General features: G+C 46.6%; 1 protein-coding gene across 1 annotated transcript in view; it reads right to left on the bottom strand.

Annotated features, from left to right (window-relative positions):
- Window positions 1–17,231, bottom strand: part of LOC115138157 (equilibrative nucleoside transporter 2-like) — a 35,265-nt gene extending 18,034 nt beyond the window's left edge. The window contains exon 1 of the mRNA XM_029674686.2: window positions 16,980–17,231. The gene's annotated coding sequence lies outside the window, so the exon portion shown is untranslated. The remainder of the gene's footprint in view (window positions 1–16,979) is intronic.
- Between the last annotated feature and the right edge of the window lie 141 nt (window positions 17,232–17,372).

Raw genomic sequence — 17,372 nt, 5'->3', positions numbered from 1 at the left:
ACTATAAAACATGTATTTATTAACAAATAAGGATGAGCAAAATACTAAAAATGGGGCAAAAATAAGTAAACCTAAAACATTTATTTCAAATAACCAACAATAACAAAAAAACAGCACCATAAAAACGAGTTCACAAACAAAGACTGTGCTGTGTGTTCTGGTCTAATAAGGCTTTGGGAGTCATTGAAAGGGTTGAAATTGATAAGTGTCACAAAGAAGTGTCCAACTAGGCTAGGTACTCATTTTCCTCAGATGGATTTTGGAGCATTTGAAAGTGTAGGCAACGCTCCTCTCCCAAATGGTGGGGTGGGTAGTGCCAAGATTTGCAGAAAATGGTTATACCTTTGACACACGTGTCCATAGAAACTCTTCCAAGAGTCTTGATGATCATCCAGGTGCTTTTTTGAAAAACTTGAGTCCACTTTTTGGACGACATGGGTCCCATTATGTCTGGTGAAAACCAAACACTGCATTCCCACAGTAAGAACCTCACACCAACGGTCAAGCATAGTGGAGGCAGTGTGATGGTTTGGGAATGCTTTGCTGCCTCAGGTCCCGGATGACTTGCCTCAATAAAAGGAACCCATAAATTCTGCTCTGTATCAGATAATTCTACAGGACAATGTCAGGCCATCTGTCTGTGAGCTGAAGCTGAATCGCAGCTGGGTCATGCAGCAAGACAATGAAAAAAAAAAAAACATACAATCAAAAATCAAAAATTGTTAAAAAGCAACACATTTTAAGTTTTGGAATGGCAATAGTCAAAGTCCAGACCTAATCCCAATTGAGATGTTGTGGCAGGACTTGAAGCGAGCAGTTCATGCTTGAAAACCCACAAATGTTGCTGAGTTAAAGCAATTCTGCCTGGATGAGTGGGCCAAAATTCCTCCACAGTGACGTGAGAGACTGAGCAACAACTACAGGAAGCGTCTGGCTAAAGGAGGCACAACCAGTTATTGAGTGTAAGGGGGAAATTACTTTTTCACACAGGGGCATTGGGTGTGGCATAGCTTTGTTTATGAAATAAAGGGGAAAAAGTATGTAATTGTTGTGTTATTTGTTCACTCAAGTTCCCTTTAACTAATATTAGGTTTTGGTTGAAGATCTGATAACATTCAGTATAAAAACATACGCAAAAATAGAGAAAATTAGAAAGGGCGCAAATACTTTTCAACAGCACTGTAAGGTCACTCAGTCGAACACTCAATTTCATACACAGTTTCAACCACAAAGATCAGGGAGGTTTTCCAATGCCCGCATGAAAGGGCACCTATTGGTAGATGGGTAAAAATTTTAAAAGCAGACATTGACTATCCCATTGAACATGGTGACGTTATCACACTTTGGATGGTGTATTAATACACCCAGTCACTACAAGGATACAGGCATCAATCAATCAAATGTACTTATAAATCCCTTCTTACATCAGCTGATGTCACAAAGTGCTGTACAGAAAACCAGCCCAAAACCCCAAACAGCAAGCAATGCAGATGTAGAAGCAGCGTGGCTAGGAAAAACTCCCTAGAAAGGCCAGAACATAGGAAGAAACCTAGAGAGGAACCAGGCTATGAGGGGTGGCCAGTCCTCTTCTGGCTGTGCAGGGTGGAGATTATAACAATACCTGGCCAAGATGTTCAAATGTTAATAGATGATCCTTCCTAACTCAGTTGCAGGAGAGGAAGAAAACCGCTCAGTGATTTCACCATAAGGCCAATGGTGACTTTCAAACAGTTAGAGTTTAATGGCTGGGATAGGAGAAAACTGAGGATGGAACAATATTGTAGTTACTCCACAATACTAACCTAAATGACAGTGTCACACCCTGACCATAGTTTGCTTTGTATGTTTTGTTTGGTCAGGGTGTAATCTGAGTGGGCATTCTATGTTGGATGTCTAGTTTGTCTGTTTCTGTGTTTGGGCCTGATATGGTTCTCAATCAGAGGCAGGTGTTAGTCATTGTCTCTGATTTGGAACCATATTTAGGTAGCCTGTTTGGTGTTGGGTTTTGTGGGTGATTGTCTCCTGTGTCAGTGTTTGTACAACACGGAACTGTTTCGGGTTTTCACGGTTCTTGTTTTTGTAATTTATTCATGTATAGTTTCTTTATTAAAGAACCATGAATTATAACCACGCTGCATTTTGGTCCGCCTCTCCTTCCCAGGAGGAAAGCCATTACAGACAGAGTGAAAAGAAGGAAGCCTGTACAGAATACAAATGTTTCAAAACATGCATCCTGTTTGCAAATAAGGCACTAAAGTAATGCAAAAAAAGGTGGCAATGTCAATAATTGAAAATGGCTGTCTAGCAATGATCAACAACCAACTTGACAGAGCTTGAAGAATTGTAAAAAATAATCATGTGCAAATATTATACAATCCAGGTGTGCAAAGCTCTTAAAGACTTACCCAGAAAGACACAGCTGTCATCACTGCCAAAAGTGATTCAAACACATATTGACTTAGGGGTGTTAATATTTATATAAATGAGATATTTCATTTTCATTAAATTAGCAAAAATTTCTAAGAACATGTTTTCGCTTTGGGGGGTATTGTGTGTAGGAAAAATGTATGTAATGAGTGAGGAAAAATGCGTCCATTTGGAAATCAGGCTGCAACAACAACAAAATGTGGAATAAGTGAAAGGGTATGAATACTTTCCGAAGGCACTGTATGTTGCCGTAAGAGTTATGCAAAATTGGTAGAATATGATTCACAGCTGTAAAGTCTGCCAAAGGAAATCCACTAACTATTTACTCTGGGGTGTAAAAACATCTACAATCAAGACATTTTTTAAATGTATTTTTAATTTAGAAAATGTTCTCTAACTTTCACACACTTTGAATATGTGTAGTACGTTTTATAGATTTTGTAGGGGGGGAAAAAAATCTAATTTACCCAATCCTTTTTTTTAAATTTAATTTAAAAGGCAGGAAAATGTGAAGACTGCAAGTATGGAACGTTGTTTGGGTCTTTGCGTGTCAAAAACAATACACTTCAAATAACACTATTTAACGCATCAAATAAGCTTTTAATTTCACACGTCAAATAACATAATTCTATTATGGAGTGGTGTGTGTGCTGAATTTGCATGTTCAAGCCAAGCTCCACCACTACTATTCAGTAGCACTGTCTGCAAACAAGCACACACCGGCCACGAACGATGTGTATACAATACCGCGTTGTTAATCATTTGTTCAACCAAATGGGAAAAGGTCTGTGTGAGCCTTTGAAATAAGATATTTTTTAAAAACATTTAAAAAAACATTTGCAAATATCTTCGATACAGATGTTATTAGCAACTTCTGCGGAAGCTAGCTAACTTTAGCTTGGTACCTAGCTAGCACCAATGCAACCAGCCTGAAAAAAATGACCAGTAGAAACTGCAGTCATTTTCAATATTCTTAGCAATGATTTAGGAATCCATGTGAGTAAGTATTAGCTAGGTAGCCACTTTTGTTGAACTTCAGTTCATGTAAATAACTAGCTAGCATTTGTTGTCCAAAGCTTATGTTATAAGCAACCAGTTGGCTTCCTCTGACTAGTGAGGCTGCTTGACCGGACCGGGTTATGTGTTTTCTCTAGCCACAATAAGGATGAGCCACAATAGTGGAATTTGTGGTTGGCCTTCATGCTAAAGGTTCTTCTTTGAAAGTGACACAGAAGGTTACAAATTGGTGGAATCATGCCATATTTAGACGAGATAATGTTAAACAAGGTTGGAGTGTTGTAATGTGGAGCAATGAAATGGGGAATCAGTCTACTCGGTGACATCCACTGAACACAACTGTGAAAAGTTTATGCAAATATCCTCTTATCAGGGACTTTGAATGAGGGAAATCACCTCCCCAGTCAGCCTATTGCACGTACTGACAATCATATTGCACTGTACAGCCTTACCTACGGTTGGGGGATCAAGACTCTCAGACTCCAAAACATCCACGCAGTATTGTTTTCCCTCTGGAATAGTGTTCAATACACATAGTAGGTTGACTGGTACAATAAATATGTCTCAATTCAGTGGTCTCAGAGTCCCGCAATAACAGCTACAACGTTAATGTTCTCTGGCTGTCACGGAGTAGACTGTTACCCCATGTCATTGATCCACAATCCATACGTAAGGCTGTACAGTGAAACAAGTACACCCCCAATGCAATTCTAAAATCTAATATAGTGTAGCGACCCGCACAGACAGCTGTGTGTTATGTGCTAGGCTAGGAGGTGGTTGTGTTGTACTGACCAGTACCCGGTGTTCGCGGGGTCCGACATGTCAATCAACCTGCTATCTGCCAATCACGGGAATGCCTGGAATGTTCTGATGCCGGGCATCCTGGTGGTTGGCGGAGTGGCGTGGAGGGGGGGTTGGGCATTGGAAGTTAAGACCAGGTTCAGCCTTTGTTCTCTCTCTCTTACATCTGGGCTTCACAAGAGAAGGTCACGGTTGGATTGTGGGTTATCTATTTGGCGTGTGCTACGGCCCAAACAGTAGCCTGTGTAAAGTTGGTTCAATAAACCGTCAATTCGCAAACTCAAGCTTCTGTCTGGACAATTGTTCATTTATGAGCTAGTCAGGTCATTACATTGGTGTCAGAAGTAAAAACGTTGATACAAGTTAGCCAGCTAGCTAGCTGACTTATGTGGCTAGCTACCGTAGGTGAGAACGGGGATTGAAAATGCTTCGAGGAATCCGAAAGTGAAGGTGGAGGTAGGGGACGATTATGGCCAAGGAGGTGCGTGTGAATGGACGTCGGGGTTCTGTCTGAGGAGATCGCCAGGGCGTCGGAGCGCAGAGGCCGCTTGAGGGAGGACGTTGGAGTGATGGTGGCTGAAGCGGGCATGAGTGCTTCGTCGAGTGTATTTCGCGCGGATTCTGGTGGGCGGACCGAAGTGGCGACGTCGACGCGGCGTGACGAGGAATCTGGGGCTCAGGATGTAAACAAACATGGCGGCGCCCAGTTCCCGGCTGCGTCCGTATCTGTTAAGACCCCGAAGTATTCCGGTAAGGCGGATTGGGAAGCTTTTCATGCTCAGTTTGAACTGTTAGCTCATTTTAGGGGTGGTCGGATGAAGAAAGGGCACTGCAGTTGGCTTTATGCCTCACGGATGAAGCTCTGTCCTGTTTGATATTGATTAGCCCCGAGGACAGGCATGATTATGGTGCTCTAGTGGGAGCACTGAGGAGGCGCTATGGACAGTGTGTACAGCCCGGGCTACTGCGCTCCGAACTGAGGAATAGACGCAGGCAGCCTGGAGAGCCTCTACGGGTGCTAGCTAATGACATTGAGAGCCTCTCTCGGCGGGCATATGCTCACATGCCCCCCTCCGTGCAGAGCGAGCTAGCACGGGACCAGTTCATACAGGCGCTCTCCCCTACGGAGCTGCGCATACAGACCCAGCTGGCTCATCCTGAGTCATTGCAGACAGCCTTGGAGATGGCTTTGGAGAGGGAGCTGGTGTGGGCTGGGGCTTCAGCTGGGGCTTTGGTGGGGGTGCAGGGAGACACACCCTCTGTGCGAGCTGTGCAGCCCGTAGCCGGAAAAGCCTGCTTGGGTGGCCGAAATGACAGAACTCATTCGGGCTGTGTCGCTACAGGCGGCACGAAACACAAGCCCTGGTCCCAGGGTCTGCTGGGGTTGTGGCCAGCCAGGCCATCTGCGCCGAGATTGCCCCATGTCCCCCAGAGCTCAGGGAAACGGCTCGGGGTCCGCATAGACCGGGTAGTGCGGACCCCTGGCTTTCTATCCCAACCACCATCATCTTCAGGAGGAGCCCACCGGCACAGACGGGGAAGCAAGGCTCCACTTCCCCCAGAAGCAGACGAGGGCAAGCGGAGGGAGCCTGTTGTTGTGGTGGGCCGGACCTGTGTTGGGGACTTTTGTCATGTCCCTGTCACTGTGGAGGGGGTGCCCTGCTCCGCCCTGGTGGACACTGGGTCCACAGTAACCCTGGTGAGGCCAGATATTGTGCCAGGTTGGACTCAGTGTGAGCCTACAACTGTGCAGCTCCGCACAGTCACAGGTGAGCTGGCACCCATGAAAGGGAAGGGAATAATGACTCTGACAGTAGGGGGCAGGACTGTGCGTCATCCTGTGTGGGTGGCGGCTGTGCAGGACCCTTGTATCCTGGGGTTGGACTTTCTTAGGAGCACAGGCTGCCAGTTAGACCTAAATAGGGGCACACTGAGCTTCCAGGGAGGGACGGAAGTCACCATGGCCCCCTAATGTCACATTCACTCAACCCAACAAACCCTTTACTCCAACAGTTAAAGCAGCAGAGACTCATGGCTGCGCCCCCTCCCCCACAGCTGTGTGTGACTTTTCCCCAGTCCCCCTGTCACCTACGGCGGTGTGTTACATTCCCCAGCTACCTCCATGACACAGCCCTCTGTGAGCCCGGGCCGCACCCCCCCAGCCCAGCTACCCCAGATGGGAGAGGAGAGGACACTGTCTGCAGTGAGGGAGATATGGGGGAGGAACTGTGTTGGTCTTGACCCTGAGCAGCAGGAACGGTTGTGGCAGTTGCTGTTTGAATTCAGAGACAGCTTTGCGTTGAGTGAGGAAGAGGTGGGTCAGACTCTTCTGGTGCAGCATGAGATCGACACAGGTGATGCTCGACCCATCAAGATGCGTCCCCGCCATATCCCGCTGGCACGCCAGGAGGCGGCAGACAAGGCTGTGTTGGAGATGCAGCGGGCAGACTTCATTGAGCCCTCAGACAGCCCCTGGGCGGCGCCAGTCGTCATGGTTCCGAAGAAGGGGGCAAGCTGAGGTTCTGTGCGGACTACAGGCGGCTGAATGAGGTAACCAGGAAGGACTCATACCCCATACCACGTATCGATGAGTCGCTGGACCTGGTTAGGGGGTCCTCCTGGTTCTCCTCACTAGACCTCCGCAGCGGCTACTGGCAGGTGCCCCTCTCCCCAGAGGCCAGAGCCAAAACTGCGTTCTCCACTAACAGAGGACACTGGCAGTTCAAGGTCCTGTGCTTTGGCCTGTGCAACGCTCCAGCTACTTTTGAGCGTTTGATGGACAGGGTGCTGGATGGCATCCCCGACAGCAGTGTCTGGTATACCTCGATGACATCCTGGCCCATGGCAGCTCCTTCCAGTCAGCCCTGGGGGCGCTACGGCGTGTGCTGGAGAGGGTGGCTGCCGCAGGTCTGAAGCTCCACCCCGAGAAGTGCCACTTCATGAGGAGAGAGGTGTCCTTCTTGGGCCACCGAGTGGGGAAGGGGGATCAGCACCATGGAGGACAAGGTAGGGGCTGTCAGAGACTGGCCCACCCCCACCGACCAGCGTCAGCTGAAGAGCTTCCTGGGCCTGGCCTCGTACTACAGGAGGTTTGTACGGGGCTTCTCAAGCGTTGCTGCTCCACTGAACCGCCTGCTGCCGAAGGACAAGGCTTTCACTTGGACAGTGGAGTGTGAGGAGGCGTTCAACACCCTCAAACGTGCACTGATCGAGGCCCCGTGCTCGCCCCCTGACCTCACCTTGCCCTTTATCCTGGACACAGACGCGAGCAATGTGGGCATGGGTGGGGTGCTGGCCCAGGTGGGGCCAGAGGGGAGAGAGTGGTGGCGTACTTCAGCAAAACATTTGACAAACATGAGCGCCGCTACTGTGTCACCCGGCGGGAGCTCTTGGCTGTTGTGGCTTCCGTCAAACACTTCAAGTACTACCTGGGTGGTCTGCCCTTTACTGTAAGGACTGACCACTCTGCTCTCCAGTGGCTCATGTCTTTCAGAGAGCCAGAGGGGCAGGTGGCACGCTGGTTGGAGGAGCTTCAGCCGTATGACTTCACGGTGGTGCACAGGGCAGGGGCACGCCACTCCAACGCCGACGCCATGTCCCGTCGGCCCTGTACTGCAGACGGCTGCCGCCACTGTGAACGGAGAGAGGGACGGGAGAGAGAGCTGCGGGCAGAGGAGGGTGTCTGTGCCACAGTGTGTCGGGCGAGCGGGCCTGTCTGCTGTGAGCTGCAGACTGTCGACGTGGCTGAATGGCGGCAGCAGCAGGGACGGGACACAGACCTACAGCCAGTGCTACAGTGGGTAGAGGCGCACGTGAGGCCACCATGGGAAGAGGTGACAGCGCTCTCACTCGCGACCAAAGGGTTGTGGTCGAAGTTTGAGAGACTGCGGCTGGCTGATGGCGTGCTACAGTGGGCATGGAAGGAGTCAGCTACGGGAGAGGAGAGGTGGCAGGTGGTGGTCCCAAAAGCATTGCGGGAGGCTGTGCTCCAGAGTACTCATGGGGGGTGGGGACTGGACACTTTGGGGTCACAAAAACACTGCGCCGTCTCCGTCAGGGCTTCTACTGGGGGCAGCACAAGAGGGATGTGGAGGACTTTTGTCGCCGCTGTGACAACTGCACAGCGAGAAAGGGCCCCCAGGCCGCTCTCATGCTCAGCTCCAACAGTTCCCAGTGGGGGCTCCCATGGAGAGGGTGGGAGTGGATGTAGTTGGGCCGTTCCCCACCACAGACAGTGGAAACCGCTGGGTGCTCACGGCCATGGACTATTTCACAAAATGGCCCGAGGCCTATGCTCTGCCTGACCAGGAGGCAGAGACCATCGTCGACGCCCTGACAGCGGGGATGTTCAGCAGGTTTGGAGCTGCAGAGTCCATCCACAGCGACCAAGGCAGAAACTTTGAGTCCCGTGTGTTCGCCACCATGTGTGAGAGGCTGGGTATGCACAAGACCCGCACTACTCCTCTCCATCCTCAAAGTGATGGCCTTGTGGAGCGCTTCAACAAAACGCTTGGACAGCAGCTGGCCATCGTCTCTTCCAAACACCAGCGTGACTGGGACAAGCACCTGCCTATGGTCCTCATGGCATGCCGCTCCGCTGTCCAAGACTCCACCTCCTGCACGCCTGCCCTCCTCATGCTGGGGAGAGATCCGCACCCCTGCGGAGATGGCGTTTGGTCGGCCCCTGGATAGCCCTCATGTTCCTCCGGGGCCGGAGTATGCCCGGAGACTCCAGGACCGCCTGGAGACAGCCCACACCTTCGCCAGAGAGCAGCTGGTGAATGCAGGTGTGAGGCAGAAAAGGAACTATGACGTGCACACCCGGGAAGGCACTTTGTGGCTGGGGAGCTGGTCTGGGTCTACAGCCCCTAAGGAAAAAAGGCAGATGCCCCAAGTTGGACAGTCACTGGGTGGGACCCTGCAGTGTCCTGGAGAGGGTAGGGGAGGTTGTGTACCGGGTGCAGCTTCCTCCCAGGGGGAGAAAGGTGGCACTGCACCGGGACAGGTTAGCCCCATACAGAGGGGCCTCTTCTCCCCAAACCCCAGGAACCCCCACAATTCCCCTCTCTGGCAATGACATTCTCCAGGCACCCACCCTCAGGTGCCGCAGACAAGGCTCCAGACAGCCCACTCCCCCTGTCTCCCCCTGTGTCACCGCGTGGTTCCCCAGAACCACGGACTGTATTACCCGTTCCCGCTTCCTTGTCCCCCATATCCCTGCCTTCATCCCCTGGTTCCCAGAGGGGCACTCTGCGACCATCACGGCCACGCAGGCAAAGGAGACCTCCGGGTCGCTTCAGAGACTTTGTTTGTTCCCTCGGGGACGAGGGACTTTGTGGTGGGGGGGCTGTGTAGCGACCCGCACAGACAGCTGTGTGTTATGTGCTAGGCTAGGAGGTGGTTGTGTTGTACTGACCAGTACCCCGTGTTCGCGGGGTCCGACATGTCAATCAACCTGCTATCTGCCAATCACGGGAATGCCTGGAATGTTCTGATGCCGGGCATCCTGGTGGTTGGCGGAGTGGCGTGGAGGGGGGGTTGGGCATTGGAAGTTAAGACCAGGTTCAGCCTTTGTTCTCTCTCTCTTACATCTGGGCTTCACAAGAGAAGGTCACGGTTGGATTGTGGGTTATCTATTTGGCGTGTGCTACGGCCCAAACAGTAGCCTGTGTAAAGTTGGTTCAATAAACCGTCAATTCGCAAACTCAAGCTTCTGTCTGGACAATTGTTCATTTATGAGCTAGTCAGGTCATTACAATAGATTTTACAGTGATTACAGATTTTTATCAAATTAACTAATTGTATTTTGTTGAATTTCTATGACATTCCAACCTCGTTTAGCATGATATATTCAATTATGACATAATTCCACTATTTGTATTCATTTGCGTCACTGTCAATGACAGACTTTTATTTTGAAGGCAAACCGCAAATTCCACTACTGTGGCTAATCCTTATTGTAACTACCTTCACACTGGTGGATCCGCCCACCATCAATCAAATAAGAACTGTCTTATAAATTAGGGGTATTTTAGATGTAGCTGCTGAACTAGATGGTCGTTTTGCTATGATAAGGTAAGAACATTGCTTTGTATCCATCAGCTAGCTAGCTTTTTTATGACCAGCACTGTCCAGAGCTTGGTGTGTCTGCGCATGTCTGCGCTTCTGCGGCAGCGTCAGGTGCACGAGACAAAACTTTACCAGCATCATAGCATACGTATCGGTGAATCGCTGTGCATATGAAATACGACCGATAGTTATTACACATTGATTACACTATGAAAAAAAATGTATGAGCGTGTTCAATTATTATGTGACGTCATATTCAGGTCCTGATTGGTCAACAAGTTTATTTAACGCGTCAAATGGTGTTATTTGACACGTAAAGACCAAAGCGGCGTTCCATATGCAAGGGGTGTGTCGACTTCCACTAGGCACTGTAGTAGTTTCAAGTTTTTAATGTCACGTGCACAAGTACAGTGACATAAAAAGTGGTCAGTCACCGGGTTCTAACCTCGGTGACAAGCTAGGAGAGGACAATGCTGTTGAACGCTTAGCTGTAGTCAACGAACAGGACTCTTACATTGGTATTCCTCTTATCTAGGTGGGTGGGTCTAGGGTGTCTGGGATGATAGAGTTGATGTGTGCCATAACCAGTTTTTCAAAGCACTTCATGATTACAGATATGAGTACAACAGGGAGGTAGTCATTGTGGCATGAAGCCTTAGAGTTCTTAGGAACAGGAATGATGGTAGCCATTTTAAGACATGTGGGGATTAGATGTGAAATTACAGTGAATATGCCTGCCAACTGATCTTCGCATGTTCTGAGAAAGCGCCCTGGAATACCGTCCGGCCCCTGCAGCCTTGTGAGTGTTGACCGGATTCAAGACCTTACTCATGTCAGCCTCGGAGACCGAGATCACCCAGTCCTCTAGTGATAGACCGGAGGTAGGCCTATATCTGTCTGGTCAAAGTCATTTCAGCATAACTAACTACACAACAAGCAGTCAAGCAGAACTGTTGAAACTGGGTGAAGCCATGGACAACGCTACCTTGTGAAGGAGTGAGAGAGACCTGCTCAACCTCATCACCCAGCGAGAAGGGGAACTTTAGACGATCAAGAGAATAGCACGTACACAATCACTGCCCCATGACCATTTAATCAGCTGATTAAGCAGAAACTTGGGAGACTGAGGATTCTTGTGTACTTATTTTCGCAGACTAGAGGCTAAGAATTGATGGGTTGGGGAATATGTATTAAAAAAACATTTAAAAATTTTAAAAAAAACTTTATTACAGACTAATATTACAACATTTTTTTTTTACCTTTATTTAACCAGGCAAGTCAGTTAAGAACAAATTCTTATTTTCAATGACGGCCTAGGAACAGGGGGTTAACTGCCTGTTCAGGAGCAGAACGACAGATTTGTACCTTGTCAGCTCAGGGGTTTGAACTTGCAACCTTCCGGTTATTAGTCCAACGCTCTAACCGCTAGGCTACCTGCCGCCACAATGCCTGAAAGACACTAGAAAACACCTATATACCGAGGGCTCTGGAAACAAAAATAGAACAGGGCAACCTGATTCTGTGGCAGGAAAGAGTAATTTCAGTAAAGTTGTCCTTTCAGTGTTTCAGGCGACTTGTCATTTTTTTTAAAGACAAATCACAGAAGGTCATAGACAGGCAAGGTCACACTTGGCGAAGGTTTCACTGTGGCCAGCAGTCGTGCAATAACAGGCCTTGGGAACGTTTAATGGAATTTGTCAAAAAAGAACACCAAAATGTTACTCCCACATTCACATAGCTTGGCATTGGCTGCTGTCAAACAGGTTTTGGGAGGGAAATAAAAAAAGGCAGAATCAGCCAGCTATCTAGCTGATTTATGAGCACACAATCACATGCCAGGTGATGTTAGGGATTATAAATGCATTATGACTTAATGCAAAGAATGTGTAAGTAAGGAGGACTGGTACTTGAAGGTTAGATAACCTTGTGATATGCGTTCTATAAAAAAATAAATACTGGACTTTTAGATATATGACAAGGCTTGGACAATGTTCTTCTCGGCAGTTCTCCCCATCACACTTCCAAGTTCAACACTTGGAACAGTACGATAAAAGATTATAACATAGCAATAAATGGTCTACTAATGTTTTCACACTGTCAAAATAATACGTCTCACAAAGCCAAGTAGGTTTTTAGCTGATTTTTGTCTTGAATTCCTTGCTTTTCATCTGCTTTTCCACTCCTTCTTCTGTTTCCCTTCCAATTTATAGCACTTTGCCATGAGCAAATGAGTGGTTTCTTTGTTGAAACCCACTATGTCAAATATGACATAAACCTGTGTTTTATAAAGGGTGACATAAGCACCGCTTAATAAAGGCTTTATAAATCATATTAAATTGAGGCTTCACAAAGTATTTACAACCTTGTCATGCATCTTGGTAGAGCACTGCAACGTCAGGATAGTGGGTTCTATTCCCGGGACCACCCATACGTACAAATGTATGCGCGCATGACTAAGTCGCTTTGGATCGTGTCAGCTATGTTGTATATATTATATTCCTTTAAAACATTTCTAGGGTGGCCCAATCTCTTCCCTCTCGGGTGCATAACAAATATTGGACCGGTCCTCAACTTTCCCCAAAAGTCTGTGCTGCAGGATGACACAGTCATGTACAGCAAAAAACACTGGAAGGTCTTTTAAAATCCATTTTAAAGGTCTTTTAAAATCCCCCCCCCTCCAAAATTCAGTTTTCTCAGTTTTTTTCCCCCAAGTTTCGGATTTCCCCCCCTGTCTCACACCTTTATAATAGAAAAACAACATTGGATTTCCTGTGTTCACAACCATGCTTGAACCACACCAAATCTAGTTGCCCTTTAATTCAGTGCACATGTTTGGTTAGCGGTGTTTCTGTAGCGCATTAAGCTCACGTGATGAGCTCGCAAATCAAATGCCAGTTGTGGCGTCACTGGACAGCTTCATTTAATATATTTAGAATACGGCTGTAACGTAACAAAATGTGGGAAAAAGTCAAGGAGTCTGAATCATTTCCGAATGCACTGTATATACGTCAAACGGTATTGTGGAGATATTTCGTAGTTTTTTCATGGGTATATTAATTTCTGATTTCAATCTTATAGCAAACCTAAGCGTGACTGTTATGGAAAGAGGAGATCCTCCGATATGCCCTTACATACTTCGAAGCAACCTGGAATATTTTTTTTAGATGACCAGTGCTTCTATAGTGAAACAAATCTTTGCAGTTTGCAAGCGATGTTAGGCTACATTGTATCATTGTTTCTTCTTCAGAGCAAACTGGCGAGCAACAACATAATTTCACTTAACTTGAAGAACTCCTGGTTCTCTTGGTTTAACAAATGATGGTGAAGGGGTGATTAAATTTACATTATAAACCGGGTGGTTTGAGCTCTGATTCACTTAACTTGAAGAACTCCTGGTTCTCTTGGTTTAGCAGTGTATCCACACATTTTTGAATGATGGTGAAGGGGGTGATTAAATTTACATTATAAACCGGGTGGTTTGAGCTCTGAATGCTGATTGGCTGACAGCCGTGGTATATATCCTCTTAAGAATCGTACCCTTTTTTAAATTTGCACATAATTTAATATTTCTGCCCATTTAAGACATGTCTATGTCCTGGAAAGTTTAGTCACTTTAGTCACATTAGCATCAACCATCCCGGTATAGGGACACCAATCCCGTAGAGGATATCATACCACGGGTTTGACAAAACTGTTATTTGTATTATTCTAATTACGTTCGTAACTAGCTTAAAATAGCAATAAGGCACCCCGGGGTTTTGTGATAGATCGCCAATATACCACGGCTAAGGGCTGTGGTCCACACTCCGCATTGCGTCTTGCACAAGACCAGCCCTTAGCTGTGGAAAATTGGCCTAATACCACACCTACTCGGGCCTTATTGCTTCAATATACAAGGGGGGTTGGTAACTGGGTTTAGCCTTCAGCCAATTTGTTCCTGAGCTTGTAGCTAGTCGGCGGGCCAGAACATAATTAGACTATTAGCAAATCACCTCGCTGCCCAATTCATAGCACTACACATTTAACACGTGGTTAGTGAGATAATCAATTCAATGACAATAATAATTAGATCTGATTTCAGTGGTAAAATCTCTATTAATAGGTCTACCTATATTCATCTTACCAGATTTCTCCATTGCCAAACCAGTGTGTCTTGTTTGCAACAAAACTCTCGCTGTTTGCAAGGAATTCATTCTGAGATGTAATTATATATCTAATCATGGTACTTTCAGAAGTACATTTCCCACCCCAGACATGAGGCCTGAGTCTGACGCAGAAAGGAGGTAGGTGGCCTATTTAAGGGGTGCATGGTGACAGTATTGGAGGACATAGCTATACCGACAAATATATGGATAAACATAATTGCGTCTGTCAAACAGGTAAGCATTCCGTCTTATTGCTTCAACAAAGCCCTCGTTAGTAAAAATGTGCCTACTCAACTTTCAGCACTGGCCGCTGTCCATATTGATTTTAGAAACAGATCTGGCTTCACAAGCCACCACTCCTCATGCCATGAAGGAGAAAATAATACTAGCATTAAACTTCGATTCATTGGGCCACTCGAGTGGCGCAGCGGTCTAAGGGGTCACTACAGACCTGGGTTCGATCCCAGTCTGTCTCGCAGCCCGGCAGGATGTCCTTGTCCCCATTGCTCTGCCAGCATGATGCATTTTTTGCATCATATGATGCTGCGTTTTGCATAACACCAGCTGTATTTCTGTATTTGTGAATCTACACATCTTGAAAACCTGATTGCTAACATGCTAAATATTTTGGGACTATATCAACAATGGACTAATTAAACAAATACCAAAATATAGTTTTTGGGGTCGAGTTTTCCTTTAAGAAGCTTTTGAGAAACAGGGCCCAGAGCCACCAGAGTGGGGTTGTAAGTATGCTGCTGCTCTGTGATGAGGGAAGCACAGCACTCAGGATCCTCATGAACAGGACACCCTTTGTCTCCTGAATAAGTAAGTAATGTGTTTGTAGCGGTGACTCTGGGCTGTTTCTGGGAACGCTCGGTCACTGCCCTACACACAGCCACAGACACCAATTCAGCACCTTGCTGTTCCTCTAGACTAGAAGTCACACTAGCAGACTAGTCCACACAGACAGTAGCCTATTAACGGTAGAGTAGGATAAATGACATTCATTTTAGGTTTTTAATTCCATGACTCCGAATGGGCCGTCTTGCATACAGAATAGCTGTCCATCAGATTAAAGCGGCATTTATTGGGGGACATGGGCTCGCTTGAACAGCAGGACTACAAAGAGATCTTTACCGGTTTTCCCAAGCCATAGATGTGTCATAGCACTGTGTAATTGTGAAATTACTTTCATGGGCAACACACATACTCTCTTGCTCTTTCTTCTCTCCATCTCTCACACACACACACACACACACACACAAGCATGTAGACCAGATTGGAAGTGGAGCAGCTCCCTGATTTATCAGTGTCTCTGAGCACCAACTGGTCTAGTTGTTACTGTCATAACCAAAACAGAAAGATTAGGATTTATCTATTCTGTCATTGTTTTCATATCTAACATGATAACAAAATGTGGAATTTTCTCAAATCCTTTCCATTGTGATTTTTTTATTACTCAAATAAGCTAATTTGATTATTTACTTAGGCTATACAGGGAAACATTTTAAGATCCTAGATGTAGATATAGCCTATCAAATCAAATGTTATTTGTCACATGCGCCAAATACAACAGGTGTAGGTAGACCTTACAGTGAAATGCTTACTTACAAGCCCTTAAGCAACAATGCAGTTAAGAAAAATACCTTAAAAAAGATATAAGAAAAAAAAGTAACAAATAATTAAAGAGCCCTTCTCAGTAGAACTGTTGATTTTCACTTCCAAATCATATGGCAGACACCAGTACAGAAAATAAACCCGTCTGATCGATCACCCAGAATTTCCAGAAGAGGCCGCGCAGTTTATTACTGAATCTCTTATCGGGGATTACGAGTAAATCTCGACTGCGTCAGTCTTGGCCATGTGGTGTCCAAAAAGCCCATGATGAATATTGAATATTCAAAACTGCGTGTCCTTTGGTGACGATTTCCAAGCCCTGAACAAGCGCTCCGTCATGGCGTATGATGTGAAAGAGTCCGTTTGTAAAGGCTGACTGGCTGACTGTTGAGAGCACGCCGCAATGCACCTGTCGCGCCATTCTTCAACAGATATGCAATTTCAATAGAATTAAATACATCTAGTTCAATTGAAAATACGGTTTAGAATTTGACGTAGACTTCGGTGAATTACAGCATGCCTCCATGGGCATATGCATTACGAGCAAACTTGAGTAACGTTACTTGTACTCAGCCTAAATATGTCGGGGAATGTGATGTATATTTCCCTTCAGCATATTAAATACCAATAATCTAATTTCACTAAACAACCCATTTGACAGTTGTAGCAGGTGACATTCTAGCAACACTACAAAAAGGGGCCCCTTTATAAATCCCAGAAGCCCGGTGAACAAGAGCGGCTTTGTCTGTCGCATCACCTAACAGACAATGACGAAAACCAATTCACACGATTATACTCCCAAACAATTGATCGCTACGATTAACCTGAAACAATTGTGGTAATTCATTCCCGCTTTCCGTATCAAACCGCGGAAGAGGCCAGACTCACATTGCGCCCACTCACCTTGTAGTGACGAGAAACGTGGTAGTCAGCTCAATGTTTTCACTGTCGCGACGGTAAGCAAAGCTGATGTCGTTGTGAATACCAAAGCGACGACATGAAGGTCATAATTAAATATTGTTACACGGTAAATCTATCACTCCACGTGGCCCGAGCGCCAAATCGTTAAGAACGGCTACGCTGAAGTAAGAGGCTCACGTAGAGCGTAACCTTCATTTGCCACGATCCGGGCAGAATCAAACACAGCATCGCATATTGCTGAGATGCTCCTCCCCATAATGTAGATCGTGGACTACAAATTTTTTTCGGCAATAGGAAGTGATAACGGGGGGGGCTGCAATGAACTGTTGTGTTCAACTTCTCACACAGGAGGCAAGGGAAAGGAGGATACCTAGT

The sequence above is a fragment of the Oncorhynchus nerka genome, linkage group LG12 (assembly GCF_034236695.1).
Source record: "Oncorhynchus nerka isolate Pitt River linkage group LG12, Oner_Uvic_2.0, whole genome shotgun sequence".
In the NCBI taxonomy this organism is placed as follows: domain Eukaryota; kingdom Metazoa; phylum Chordata; class Actinopteri; order Salmoniformes; family Salmonidae; genus Oncorhynchus; species Oncorhynchus nerka.
Note: the sequence above shows the minus strand (reverse complement) of the source record. Positions and strands in the feature narration are given on the sequence as shown.